This window comes from Malaclemys terrapin, chromosome 2 (genome assembly GCF_027887155.1).
Source record: "Malaclemys terrapin pileata isolate rMalTer1 chromosome 2, rMalTer1.hap1, whole genome shotgun sequence".
Lineage (NCBI taxonomy): Eukaryota > Metazoa > Chordata > Testudines > Emydidae > Malaclemys > Malaclemys terrapin.
The window spans coordinates 256,727,231-256,740,777 of NC_071506.1; the positions used below are offsets into that span (position 1 = coordinate 256,727,231).

At 43.2% G+C, this 13,547-nt stretch overlaps 1 protein-coding gene across 6 annotated transcripts in view; it reads right to left on the reverse strand.

Annotated features, from left to right (window-relative positions):
- The window catches only part of ZNF438 (zinc finger protein 438), a 104,343-nt gene that overhangs the window by 31,263 nt on the left and 59,533 nt on the right, over positions 1-13,547 (reverse strand). The window lies entirely within an intron of this gene.

Below are 13,547 nucleotides of genomic sequence, written 5' to 3' on the forward strand. Positions count from 1 at the left end.
ATAAGGAATCAAAGCACTAAGCATCCACATAAAGAAGCAGCTATACAAAGCAAAAGAAACTGTCAGTAAATCATACCACAGTATACATTAAGGGCATGACCCAAAGTCCATCGAAGCAAATTGAAAGCATTCCATTTTTTCAGAAGACTTTGGACCAGGCTCTAAAGAACTAACATAATATGATTTATACATTACTTTTACTGCTTATTTTTCTGTTAATATTTTAAATGGATAGATTGCTATTTTAACTTAATTTGGTGCTTGCAAGAAGTGCCAGAGTAACAACTATGGAAGCTGATATCATTTGTATAACAGTAACAACAGTGAAAGCTTCCTTACATTTCCCAGTCATGCCATGCTCCAATCTTGACCTGCAGGAGCTACCTCTAGAAATAATAGTTCAGTTGTTATGGCCCATTTAGTCATTTACTTCTCTAGTGAGACTTTCAACAAGGGTGCCAAGTATAGTATTATACTTAACACTTATATACCATGTAGACACCCATGTACTAAGTAGAGACACTACAGAAAATTTGCATAAGGTCACGGAACAGTACTCAAGAGTGTTGACCCCGGTCCTGATTTATGTGTGACTGTCCAAGTTTCTGATGGGACTCTACTGAAAAGTTTTCCAACCAACTAACTGTCATACCGTGGTGATATTGCATCACAATGCAAATGTAACTGCATCACAAAAATGCCAACAAGTTATGATGCCACATGTTTACCCTGAAGGATAAACATTTAACAATGTGGGAATCCTGCTTAGATGGTGGTCACTTTTGGTCATTAACTTCCTATGTCCTACAGTAAGTGTAAAAAGCTTTGAATCTCATTACCCTACTAATCCTCTGAATTATCCAACTCCCCCAATGTCATCAAGCTCAGTGGTTATGCATATATTCAGTCTTCAATTTTATTTTCAAAGTGTTTTTGTATTGGTTAAGTCTTCATACATACAACCGAGTTAGCATTCATGCTCTTAAGGTTTTTAATTTAGTAAAATACAAGGGGCTCTTAGTAAAATTGTCAATAGCACTCCTAGCATAGGTAGTCTAGGTTGTTGACCTCCTCCTCTGCAACAGACGTTTCCGAGTGCACATGGGAGACAGAGTTAGCACCAGGGCCGGCTTTAGCAAGAGCGGGGCCCGATTCCTGGGGGCGGGGCTTGCTGTAAGCCCCGCCCCCAGGAATCGAGCCGCGCTCCGGCCAGGGTTGCCGGGCTTGAGTCCGACCCGGAGCCGCGCTGCAGGGACCGGGCTGGGCCCGGAGCCGCGCTGGCCGGAGCCGCGGGGGCCGGGCCCGAGCCGCTGGGGCCTGCGTGCTCGGCGGGAACGGGCGGCGCCTCCCCCGGAGCCCTTCTCGCGCCCCCACCACCCCAGCTTACCTTGTGCTGCCGGCCCGCCCCTGCTTCTTTTCAGACTTCCCGCGAATCAGAGATTCGCGGGAAGTAGGGGAGGGGGCGGAGCGTTCAGGGGAGGAGAGGAGGGGGAAGTGAGCTGGGGGCGGGGTGGAGAGCTGCAGCGCGGGGCCCTCTTGGCGCGGGGCCCAATTCAGCTGAATCGGCCTAAAGCCGGCCCTGGTTAGCACACAAAAAAGAGAAAACAATGGTGTACCTCAACACTCTGCTGGCACTGACACTTTTTAATCTATACACAAACAACTTCGCACTTACCCAGTACTGTAAGTTCACATAGGCAGATTACATTTGCTTAAGCATCCAAGCACAGTCATTCCCAGAACTTGAAGACACCCTAAAATTGACTTGACTAAAATGTCCTGCAATCGATAGCATTTGCAACTGTGACCAAGACGGTTTTGAGTGTGTTCCATCTTAACACTACCAGAGCAATCCAAGAACCAAATATCCTTCTCAATGCACATCACTTGAAACACAAACTCCACCCAGTCTATCTCCGAATAACCCTAGACATATCTCTCACATAACCACCAGAGAAAAACTGGGGCTCGGGTGAGGTTGCGTAACAACCTCCTAAGCAAATTGGCCAGCATTTCATGGGCGGCAAATGCTCAAACTCTCTGATCATTCTTTCCTCTGATGTCCTCTATTATTCTGCAGGAGAATACTGTGCTCCATTTATCATACATCAAGTTGGCTGACACACAACTACACTCACCCAACCTCATTGTAACTGGGACAGTTCGGCCCACACCAGTACCATCGCTTCCTGTATTAAGCAACATCATTCCTTCACACATTTGTTGTGAGGTTGCTACAGCCAGCCTACCACTATACACAGATCTCTTTGACCACCCAAAAGCATACCTGTTGTAAAGGCACCTATTGTGGATGTGACAGTCTATATCTTGGGAAGCATCCTGGAAACCCCATATTTCTCATTTGTATATAATTGTGATCTTACATATAAAGCATGCCTTGTAAGGTATCAGGGGAAAGGTTATGATCTACTGAAAGTCATTTCTCCATCCATATACTGTATATACTCATTCATAAGCCAAATATTTTTGGTAAACAAGTGACGCATCAAAGAGTGGGGGTCAGCTTATAAATGGGTCTATACCAAAATTTGATAATTTTAAACTCTATGAAATCATTGAATTGAATATCTAATACATTGTCATTTTCTTTACCTGGAGCATCTGCAGGCATGGAACCCCTCAGCTCCCTGTGGCCGCGGTTCGCAGCTCCCATTGGCTGGGAACGGCAAACCGCGAACACTGGGAGCTGAGGAGCTCCATGCCTGTGAATGCTCCAGGTAAACAAAACGTTCAGGCCTGCTAGTGGCTTAGCCTAACAGGCCAGGAGCCAAAGTCTGCCAACCCCTGAAATATAGGGTCGGCTTATGAAAGGGTCAGTTTTTGCTATTTTTACCTAACCATCCTGGGGGGTCGGCTTATAAAAGAACGGGCTAATGAACGAGTATATACGGTATATATATCATTAATGCATATGAAGTTATGAGAATTGTGTTATATGGTTGATTCCCCAATTTACAGCATATTTTAGTGACAACCAGATATTAGCTCCCCAGAGGCAAACAGCAAGGAAAGTAACCAATACCCGGGTGGGGTTTCAAACAACCCATCAACAAGGGAGCTACAATTCAATTATTCACCTGCATGAAGCCACACCACAGGAATTGCTCAACCTTGCCTGGAGACTCAGTGATGCCCCCAGACATGCCTGGACTTGTGTTTTCCAAGCACATGGACTGAGGGTATAAAACAGACAGAGTGGAGACATATTGGGCCCTTCTTCTGCTCCCACCTACGCTGCAACTAAGACACTGAAGAAGACAAGTCTCCAACAGAAGAGATTGGCCCATGTTTAAGGAACAAACCTGTATATTAAGGACTGCAATATCCAGTGGGGTGAGAAAACTGATTAATCTAGATGTTGCCCAGTCTAATAGGGTTGAGAGTTTAGACTGCATGCTTATATTTATTTCTTTTGGTGACTAACTCTGACTTTTTGCTTATCACTTAATATCTACTTTTATAGTCAATAAATTTGTTTAAAATTACCAGTGAGTTTGTATGACGTATGGGGCAAATCTGCTCAGGTTTTGCAAAGGCTGGTGTATGTCCACTTTCCATTGTTGAAGCGCTAGAAGCTGGGGGTATTTGGCTCTGGTGCCTCTCTCCGTGTGATTCATGAGTGGCTCTGGGAGCATTTATGCAATATAGCTGGGTGTGGGGCTCCACATGCTGTTGTGCTGAGTGATCACAGCTCCTGGAGGGGTTTGCTGCTGGTCACTAGCAAGGCACTGTGAGAAAGAGCTCAGGCTGGAGAGAGTTAAGAGGGCACAGCGGTCCCACAGTTCCAGGCTGCACTCCGGGGGGATCCCGTCACAGTGGCCTACTTGCCCTGCCCAGATTTCTCTGCAACGATGAAGTGGTGTGAAGAATGGTCTGCAGCTGACAGCAGAAACCAGTCTCTTATAACTGACCCAACCATGCATGTACCCAGCTTTGATTTGCCACACCTCTCATGGATCCTTCTGAACTGATTTTTAAGCAGCCAGGGTAAATGTGCAACTAGCCTTCACACCTGAGGCCAACAAGAGGATCCCACACACAGCTGTGGTCAAAAACAGACAATATCACACATTACTGACGACTGCCCTCTGACCACATTTGATGGTGGTCTGAAGGCTCTGCACTTTGCTGATGAGGCTGTTGCAAATGGGCTTGGGAAACTCAGGGGTGCAGGCTCGGCGCAGCGCTTACCTCAAGCAGCTCCTAGAAGCAGTGGCACGTTCCCCCTCTGGCTCCTATGCGGAGGCACAGCCAGGCGGCTCTGCGCGCTGCCCTGTCTGCAGGCACCATCCCTTAAGCTCACATTAGCTGCGGTTCCAGGACAATATGAGCTGCGGGGGCGGCACTTGGGGCGGGGTCAGCATGCGGAGCCCCTTGGCTGCCCATACATGTAGGAGCCAGGGGACATGTCACTGCTTCTGGGAGCTGCGGGGAGCAGGGCAGGCCCCCAACCCCCAGTTGGAGTGCCAGAGCAGGGCAAGCCCAGGACCCTGCTCCCTGGTGGGAGCTTAAGGGCCGGATTAAAATGCCTGGAAGGCCAGATGCAGCCCCCAGGCTGTAGTTTGCCCACCCCTGCCATAGAACTTCCCCAAAATAATTCCTAGCATAACTTTTAGAAAAATATCCAATCGTGACTTAAAAATGGTCAGTGATGGTGAATCCACTGTGACTCTTGATAAACTGTTCCAATGGTTAATTACCCTTACTGTCGAAAAATTATACCTTATTTTCTGACTGAATTTATCTAGCTTCAGCTTCCAGACACTGGATCAGGTTATACCTTTCTCTGTTAAACTGAAGAGCCTATTATTAAATATCTGTTCCCCTTGTAGGTACATATAGACTGTAATTAAGTCACCCCTTAATCTTCTCTTTGTTAAACTAAATAGATTGAGCTCTTTAAGGCTATCACTGTAGATATCCTAATCTTATAATCATTCTTGTGACTCTTCTCTGAATCCTCTCCAATTTATCAACATCTTTATTGAAACAGAGTTCTGCCCATTTAGAGGTTAAAGAGCTCTTGCAAACCGAGTATTGCCCTGCAACGAGAGAAAAAGATCTGAGAATTTTTAATCTACACTATAGAAAGCACCACTAAGGTGCAAAGAGCTGTTCAGTATCAAAATGTTTCACAGACATACTTGGATTCATTTGAAATATTTAGGGACAAATACTGTGATACTTACTCAGTGTAAGTCTTGAATACATGCCTTTACTATATGTAACGAATAGGTAATTTTTTAGAAGCCTTGGCACAAAAAGCTGTAAGTACTTTATAAGATTAAAACAACAAAATTGTTCATTCTTGATATATTCTAAGGGTTATTATAATGCTTGGTCTTGTTTTACTCTGTGCTTTGCTTTACCATTATTATTCATTGATAATTCACTTTGTATTTTACTAAATTAAAAACCTTAAGAGCATGAATGTTAACTCAGCTGTATGTATGAAGAGACTTAACCAATACAAATACACTTTAAGTCTCTCACACTAATGGATTTTCTCTAGTCCTCAAAACATTTTTGTGGCTCTTTTCTGCATCTCCAATTTTTCAACATCTTTTCTTAAAATGTGGACACTAGCACTGGACTCAGTATTCCAATATCAGTCTCACCAATGCCATATACACAAGTAAAATCATTTTCCTACTCCTACTCACTACTCTCCTTATATATCCAATGCACACCTTAGCTGTTTTTGCCACAGAGTTGCACTGTGAGCTCATGTTGCTTACCCACTATGACCCCTACAACCTTTTCAGAGCTACTGCTTTCCAGGATGTAGGTATAACTTGCATTGCTTGTTCCTAGATCAGGGATCGGTAACCTTTGGCACGCGGCCTGCCAGGGTAAGCGCCCTGGCGGGCTGGGTCAGTTTGTTTACCTGCCGCGTCCACAGGTTTGGCTGAACGCGGCTCCCACTGGCCGCGGTTCGCTGCTCCAGGCCAATGGGGGCTGCGGGAAGCGGTGCGGGCTGAAGGATATGCTGGCTGCCACTTCCTGCAGCCCCCATTGGCCTGGAGCGGCAAACCACGGCCAGTGGGAGCCATGATTGGCCGAACCTGTGGATATGGCAGGTAAACAAACCGGCCCACCAGGGTGCTTACCCTGGTGGGCCGCAGGCCAAAGGTTGGCGATCCCTGTCCTAGATGTATAATTTTGCATCTGGCCAAATTAAAACACATTTTGTTTGAATGGGCTCATTTCACCAAACATTCCATGTTGCTTTGTATGGCTGCTATATTCTCTTCATTTACCATTATGCCAATCTTTGCATCATACATAAATTTTATCAGCAGTGATTTTACATTTACTTCCAGGTCATGGATGAAAAAGTTGAATAGCATCAGGCCTGGTACCAATCCCTGTGAAGCCACACTAGAAACACACTACTAGATGATGATTTCCCACTGACTACTTTTTGAAGTCTTAGTTAGCAATTCCTAGTCCATTTAACATGTGATCTCATTAATACTGTATATTGTACTAACTTGTTAATAAGAATATCATGTGGTAGTAAGTCAAATGCCCTACAAAAGTCTACGTATATCACCTCTATACAGTTACCTTTAATCAACCAAACTTATAGTCTCAAAGAATTAAGATAGGCCTTGTGAAACAAACCTATTTTCCATTAAGCCATCTTGACTGGCATTAATTATACTTGTATCCTCTAATTCTTTGTCAACTGAATCTTGTATCAGCTTTTTTCATTATCTTATCCAGGACTGATGTCAAGCCAGGTCATCCCACTTGCCCTTTCTGAATATTGGCACAACATTAGCACTCTTCCAGTCTTCTATACTTTCTCCAGCATTCCAAGATTTATTAAAAATGTACATCAGCAGGCCAGAGATCTCATCAGCCAACTCTTTGAGGGCTGTTGGGAGCGAGATATCTAGGCTTGCTGACATAAAAATGTTTATCCCTAGTAGATTTTGTCCGACATCCTCCTCGGTTACTTATGGACTAGAAAGTATTTCTTCATCCTCATATAACATGAGTCCACCATTCTGCTTCTCTTCAAACACAGAACAGAAATATTTATTGGACATTTTTCTGCATCATTAAGTTTTATCACCACCATGTAGTAAAGGGCCCATACCATTGCTGAAGCTTTTAAAATTTGATACAGTCTTGATTCTGTTTTGCTCACCTTTAAAAAAAAAACATTAAATAAAAAGGATCAAGATCTGCGCCTCAAGAACTTAGGATGGTTCCCCTGTAAGCTTATTATTGACTGGTTACAGAAGGAAAGAAGAAATCTATCATTAAAAGTTCAACTAAACTGGAGTCATAGCAATCTTTGACAGGACTCTACTAGAAGAAAGATTTACATCAGTGTCACAGAACATGTTCCATCAATGGGTGTTGCTTTGTAGTTTCCACAAAAATGAAAAGACAAATTGATTTCATTACTGAAAATGACAAATTAGATTAACCAAACTGAAAAAATCCCAAACTACATCATAAATTAGTCTTTAAGAGGCAGTAGTCCCAAGGAAGTAGAGTGTATGCACACCATAATTTAAAAGATCATTTAATGAAAAAAATAATCCCAGCAACTCTTTTTCTAAGTATGAAACGGGTGTCCTGACAGACGCTCTAACATCTGAATATCAGGTGAACCCAATTAACCTAATTTTTTCTTGTCCATACTAAATGATTACTTTAGTTGTTACACTATTCCACAAAATCCTTTAGGGTACTACACAGAAAACCATAAACAGGCTGTAAAGGTTATGGCATTAATTTTGCTGTCATTCTCATGCCTTAAGTAGGCATCAAAACTCAAAACCTTGTCCTTTGGGAAGGAAAAAGAATCTGAAACTAATTATGGTACTTATCATAATATTATTAAATTAAGCCACTATGACCCTAACTGAATTTATTCTTGGTGTCTTTTGTTAAAAGAACAAAGCTTCTCAAATAAGATGGCTGTACCTTCTAATACAGAGAACATCATCAGTTCAGACTCCTGAAAGGAAGTAATTAATCAAATCTTGCAATTTCACTCAGATTAAGTTTAATTATCAAACAATTTAAAAGTAGGCATATAAAAATTACAAGCTAATGTATTTATTGCATAATTTCACTTCAAAAGTACAAAATTCAAACGAAAAGGGAAATTTAAGACTGAGTGCAGTTTAGAAAATGGTTAATATTAACTACAGTCAATGAGGTGTTCATTAATACTTTAAGAAGTAATTTCAGTCATTTTATTTTTCTTAATTGTTTTCTTTCAAGTACTATGTCATCTCATAGATTAGGATTTTATGTAATAGTTGGAACTATTATCGCAAAACTGTTTGCATTGATTATTGGCTTGGGGAAAAAAGGTAGCCTTATTTGTGCCACGCTTACACTTCCCTATGGACACAATTCTTTTACCATTTTGCAAAGATTGAGACTGAAGTCAAGAGACATCACATGTGTGGAGCAATTATAATATCTGGCCTTAATTTATTAAAACACAATAGTAAAGATTAAACTACTGTTGCTGCTCAAAGGATGATCAAGTCTGCAGTAAATTTACAGATTAATAATTCCGCAGGCTCATGTCTTTTCAATCGTTCATCACTGATGTGTTCAAAATAATATAAACTCTCCCTCAGATGTCCCATAGGAGAAGCAGATCAATTCTAAGTATCAGCCAGTGAGCAGGGTCTAATTCAATCAACAGTTACTGGAATAATGATCACTAGCTAATAATGAAATAAGCACGTCTTATCTTAATAGCGTCACTTCACCATTACACAGGATTTTGTAATGATGCTTTTTTTTTTAAATTGCCTTTTATTACGGTTATGAGAAAACAGAGGCTTTTGCCTAAGGAGCCCCAAACTAGAGTTTCAATTTCAGATTCTATAATAGGTGACTAGATTGTCTATTAGCCACTTCAATCTATATTATGTAAAGATATTGAGCAAACTTCTGATCTCAGTTATAACTATGAGCTGCAACTGAAATCAATGACTGGAACTACTGCTTGTAACTTTAGTCTTCTTGTGTCCACTCATTCTTGGTAACTGTCCCATATTAAGATGCATATCAGGACACAGATTAATTGGTAATTATGGCTCTCACCCTGAAAGCTTTTAAAAACTATTTGATTAAATATGTTTCTCAAAACTGATTTTTATAACAACATCTAGAAGTGAAGAAAGAGCATTTTTTGGGGGGAGAGGGAGGCTTACACAAGTGAAAAAAGATACAGCAGGCAACACTTTCAAAATCTCCTTTTCTGTATTTTGTTCAGAAAGAAGCTGAAAAAAAACCTTTCAGCTGAAAAAGTGACTTGTGCATATGTGCATGAAGAAAGGGATCCATAATAAAATTCCCTATCAGGCAAAGCCCATAGTTTTTAATCATCACTTAAAGCACACCAAAGTAACTGCATTCTCATCAGATATGCAGATCTTGAAACAATAGACTATAACAAAACTGAAAATGGATTTTTATTAATTTCTCATATCAACAACAGAAGACACTTCATCTAGTTTCCCTATTGCAGTAACCTAACAATGCAGAAAACTTGAGGTTAGTTTGAACACATTTTTTAAATGTAATTTTGCCATTTGCTGGACAGTTATCAGAAAAGTATTTCACAGGAAGTTACTCACCTTGTGCAGTAACGATGGTTCTTTGAGATGTATCCCCCTGTGGTTGCTCCACTGTAGGTGTGTCTGCGTCCCTGCACTGCTGATTGGAGAACTATGGTAGCAGTGTCTGTTAGGCCTGCACATGTGCTGTCTCTCCTTGTACTGTGCCACGAGGCTAGCCAGCGTGCGCGAGCTACCCCCCCCCCCGTTCCTTCTCTCCCACAGAGTCAAAGACAAGAGCTCTAAAGTAGAGGGGAGGAGGTAGGGTTGTGTAGCACCCTTAAGGACACACATCTCGAAGAACCATTATTACTGCACAAGATGAATAACTTCTTCCAGTAGTGTCCCTATCGATGCTCCACTGTAGGTGACTTCTGAGCAGTATCCCTTCAGAAGGGCTGGGACTTCAGAGGCTGGTCAGTTACAGATGACAGCACCATGGAGCCTAAAATGGCATCAGAGGCAGAGTCCCCAGTGATCACATAGTGTTCTGTGAAAGTGAGGACTGACACCCATGTCACCGCTCTACAGATCTCTGAGATAGGAACATTTTTGAAGAAGAGATTGACCTTGTGGAGAATGTACAAAGAGAGTCTGGAGGGGTCATGTTGTGAACTTGGTAATTCTGTCTGATGGAATCTGAGACCCACTTGGAGCGCCTTTGGGCTGATATTGCTGAGCCCTTGGATCTTTCCACGATTGAGAGGAAAAACCTAGGGGACTTCCTGAAGGCCTTTGTCCTGTCCAGGTAGAAGGCCGGGGTTCTTTTGACATCTACAATATGTAATATAGCCTCCCTGTTGTCTTGGTGAGACTTGGGTAGAAGATTGGAAGGTGAATCAATTGATTCATATGAAATGGAAAGGTTATCTTAGGGCCGAATTGTGTATGGGGGGGAGGGGGGGGGAGGGAGAGAGAGAGAGAGAGAGAGAGAGTGAGTGAGTGAGTGTCGCCACCACAGCTGCTAACTCTCCAATTCTCCTGGCTGAAGAAATTGCTATCAGGAAGGCTATCACTGATATGTGCATCAGCATTCAGATGGCCATGGGTTCAAAGGGAGGTCTAATCAGTCCTTTCAGTACCAGATTTAGGTCCCATATGGGGGTAGGAAGTCAAGGTTGAAGAGATTTACCGTTGGGGAACATCTTCGTAATTGGGTATGACAGCACTGAGTACCTTTCTACAGGTGGTGGAACGCTGTTATAGCTGCTAGGTGAATCCAAAGAGAGCTTAGAGATAGTCCCAATTGTTTTAGGGTCAAAGCATAGTCTAGGATATGCAGAAGTCATGGATGTTGGGGAGATTCATTGGGACATGCACCAAATTTGAAACCTGGACCATTTCTGCAGGTAAGTACATTGTGTCAAGGACTTCCTACTGTGTAATAGTACCTCTTTTGCCTCCCTTAGAACCAAGCAGGAGCCATGCTTTGAGGCAGAGAATACCCAAGTTCGGATGTAGTGTACGTCATAGAATCATAGAATATCAGGGTTGGAAAGGACCTCAGGAGGTTATCTCGTCCAACCCCCTGCTCAAAGCAGGATCAATCTGCAACTAAATCATCCCAGCCAGGGCATTGTCAAGCAGGGCCTTAAAAATCTCTAAGGAAGGAGATTCCACCACCTCCCTAGGTAATCCATTCCAGTGCTTCACCACCCTCCTAGTGAAAAAGTTTTTCCTAATATCCAACCTAAACCTCCCCCACTGCAACTTGAGACCATTACTCATTGTTCTGTCATCTGCTACCACTGAACAGTCTAGATCCATCCTCTTTGGAACTCCCTTTCAGGAAGTTGAAATTCAGCTATCAAATCCCCCCTCAGTCTTCTCTTCTGCAGACTAAATAATCCCAGTTCCCTCAGCCTCGCCTTATAAGTCATGTGATCCAGCCCCCTAACATTTTTGCTGCCCGCTGCTGCACTCTCTCCAATTTTTCTATATCCTTCTTGTAGTGTGGGGCCCAAAACTGGACACAGTACTCCAGATGAGGCCTCACTAATACCGAATAGAGGGGAATGGTCACGTCCCTCGATCTACTGGCAATTCTCCTACTTATACAGCCCAAAATGCTGTTAGCCTTCTTGGCAACAAGGGCACACTGTTGACTCATATCCAGCTTCTCGTCCACTGGTAACCCCTAGGTCCTTTTCTGCAGAACTGCTATCTAGCCACTTGGTCCATAGTCTGTAGCAGTGCATGGGATTCTTCCATCTTAAGTGCAGGACTCTGCACTTGTCCCTACCCTTCAGCGTATCTACCACTCCTCCCAGTTCAGTGTCATCTGTAAACTTGCTGAGGGTGCAATCCACGCCATCCTCCAGATCATTAATGAAGATATTGAACAAAACTGGCCCCAGGACCGACCCTTGGGGCACTCTGCTTGATACCGGCTGCCAACTAGACATGAAGCCATTGGTCACTATCTGATGAACCCGATGATCTAGCCAGCTTTCTATCCACCTTACAGTCCATTCATCCAGCCCATACTGCTTTAATTTGAAAGAATTCTGTGGGAGACCATAGCAAAAGCTTTGCTAAAGTCAAGGAATAACAAATCCACTGCTTTCCTTTCATCCACAGAGCAAGTTATCTCATCGTAGAAGGCAATTAAGTTAGTCAGGCATGACTTGTCCTTGGTGAATCCATGCTGACTGTTCCTGATCACTTTCCTCTCCTCGAAGTGCTTCAAAATTGATTTCTTGAGGACCTGCTCCATGATTTTTCCAGGGACTGAGGTGAGGCTGACCGGCCTGTAGTTCCCCGGATCCTCCTCCTTCCCTTTTTTAAAGATGGGCATTACATTAGCCTTTTTCCAGTCATCTAGGACCTCCCCCTATCACCATAAGTTTTCAAAGATAATGGCCAATGGCTCTGCAATCACATCAGCCAGTTCCTTTAGCACCCTCGGACGCAGTGCATCCGGCCCCATGGACTTGTGCTCGTCCAGCTTTTCTAAACAGTCCTAAACCACTTCTTTCTCCACAGAGGGCTGGTCACCTCCTCCCCATACTGTGCTGCCCAGAGCAGTAGTCTGGGAGCTGACCTTGTTCGTGAAGACCGAGGAAAAAAAAAAAAAAAAAAGCATTGAGTACATTAGCTTTTTCCACATCCTGTGTGACTAGGTTGCCTCCCCCATTCAGAAGAGGCCCACGCTTTCCCTGACCTTCTTCTTGTTGCTAACATATCTGTAGAAACCCTTCTTGTTACTCTTAACATCCCTTGCTAGCTGCAACTCCAATTGTGATTTGGCCTTCCTGACTTCACTCCTGTATGCCTGAGCAATATTTTTATACTCCTCCCTGGTCATTTGTCCAAGCTTCCACTTCTTGTAAACTTCTTTTTTGTGTTTAAGATCAGCAAGGATTTCACTGTTAAGCCAAGCTGGTCGCCTGCCATATTTAGTATTCTTTCTACACATCAGGATGGTTTGTTCCTGCAACCTCAATAAGGATTCTTTAAAATACAGCCAACTCTCCTGGACTCCTTTCCCCCTAAGGTCATTTTCCCAGGGGATCCTGCCCATCAGTTCCCTGAGGGAGTCAAAGTCTGCTTTTCTGAAGTCCAGGGACTGTATTCTGCTGCTCTCCTTTCTTCCTTGTCAGGATCCTGAACTTGAGCATCTCATGGTCACTGCCTCCCAGGTTCCCATCCACTTTTGCTTCTCCTACGAATTCTTCTCTGTTTGTGAGCAGCAGGTCAAGAAGTGCTCTGCCTCTAGTTGGTTCCTCCAGAACTTGCACTAGAAAATTGTCCCCTACACATTCCAAAAACTTCCTGGATTGTCTGTGCACTGCTGTATTGCTCTCCCAGCAGATATCGGGGTGATTGAAGTCCCCCATGAGAACTAGGGCCTGTGATCTAGTAACTTCCGTTAGTTGCCTGAAGAAAGCCTCATCCACCTCATCCCTCTGGTCTGGTGGT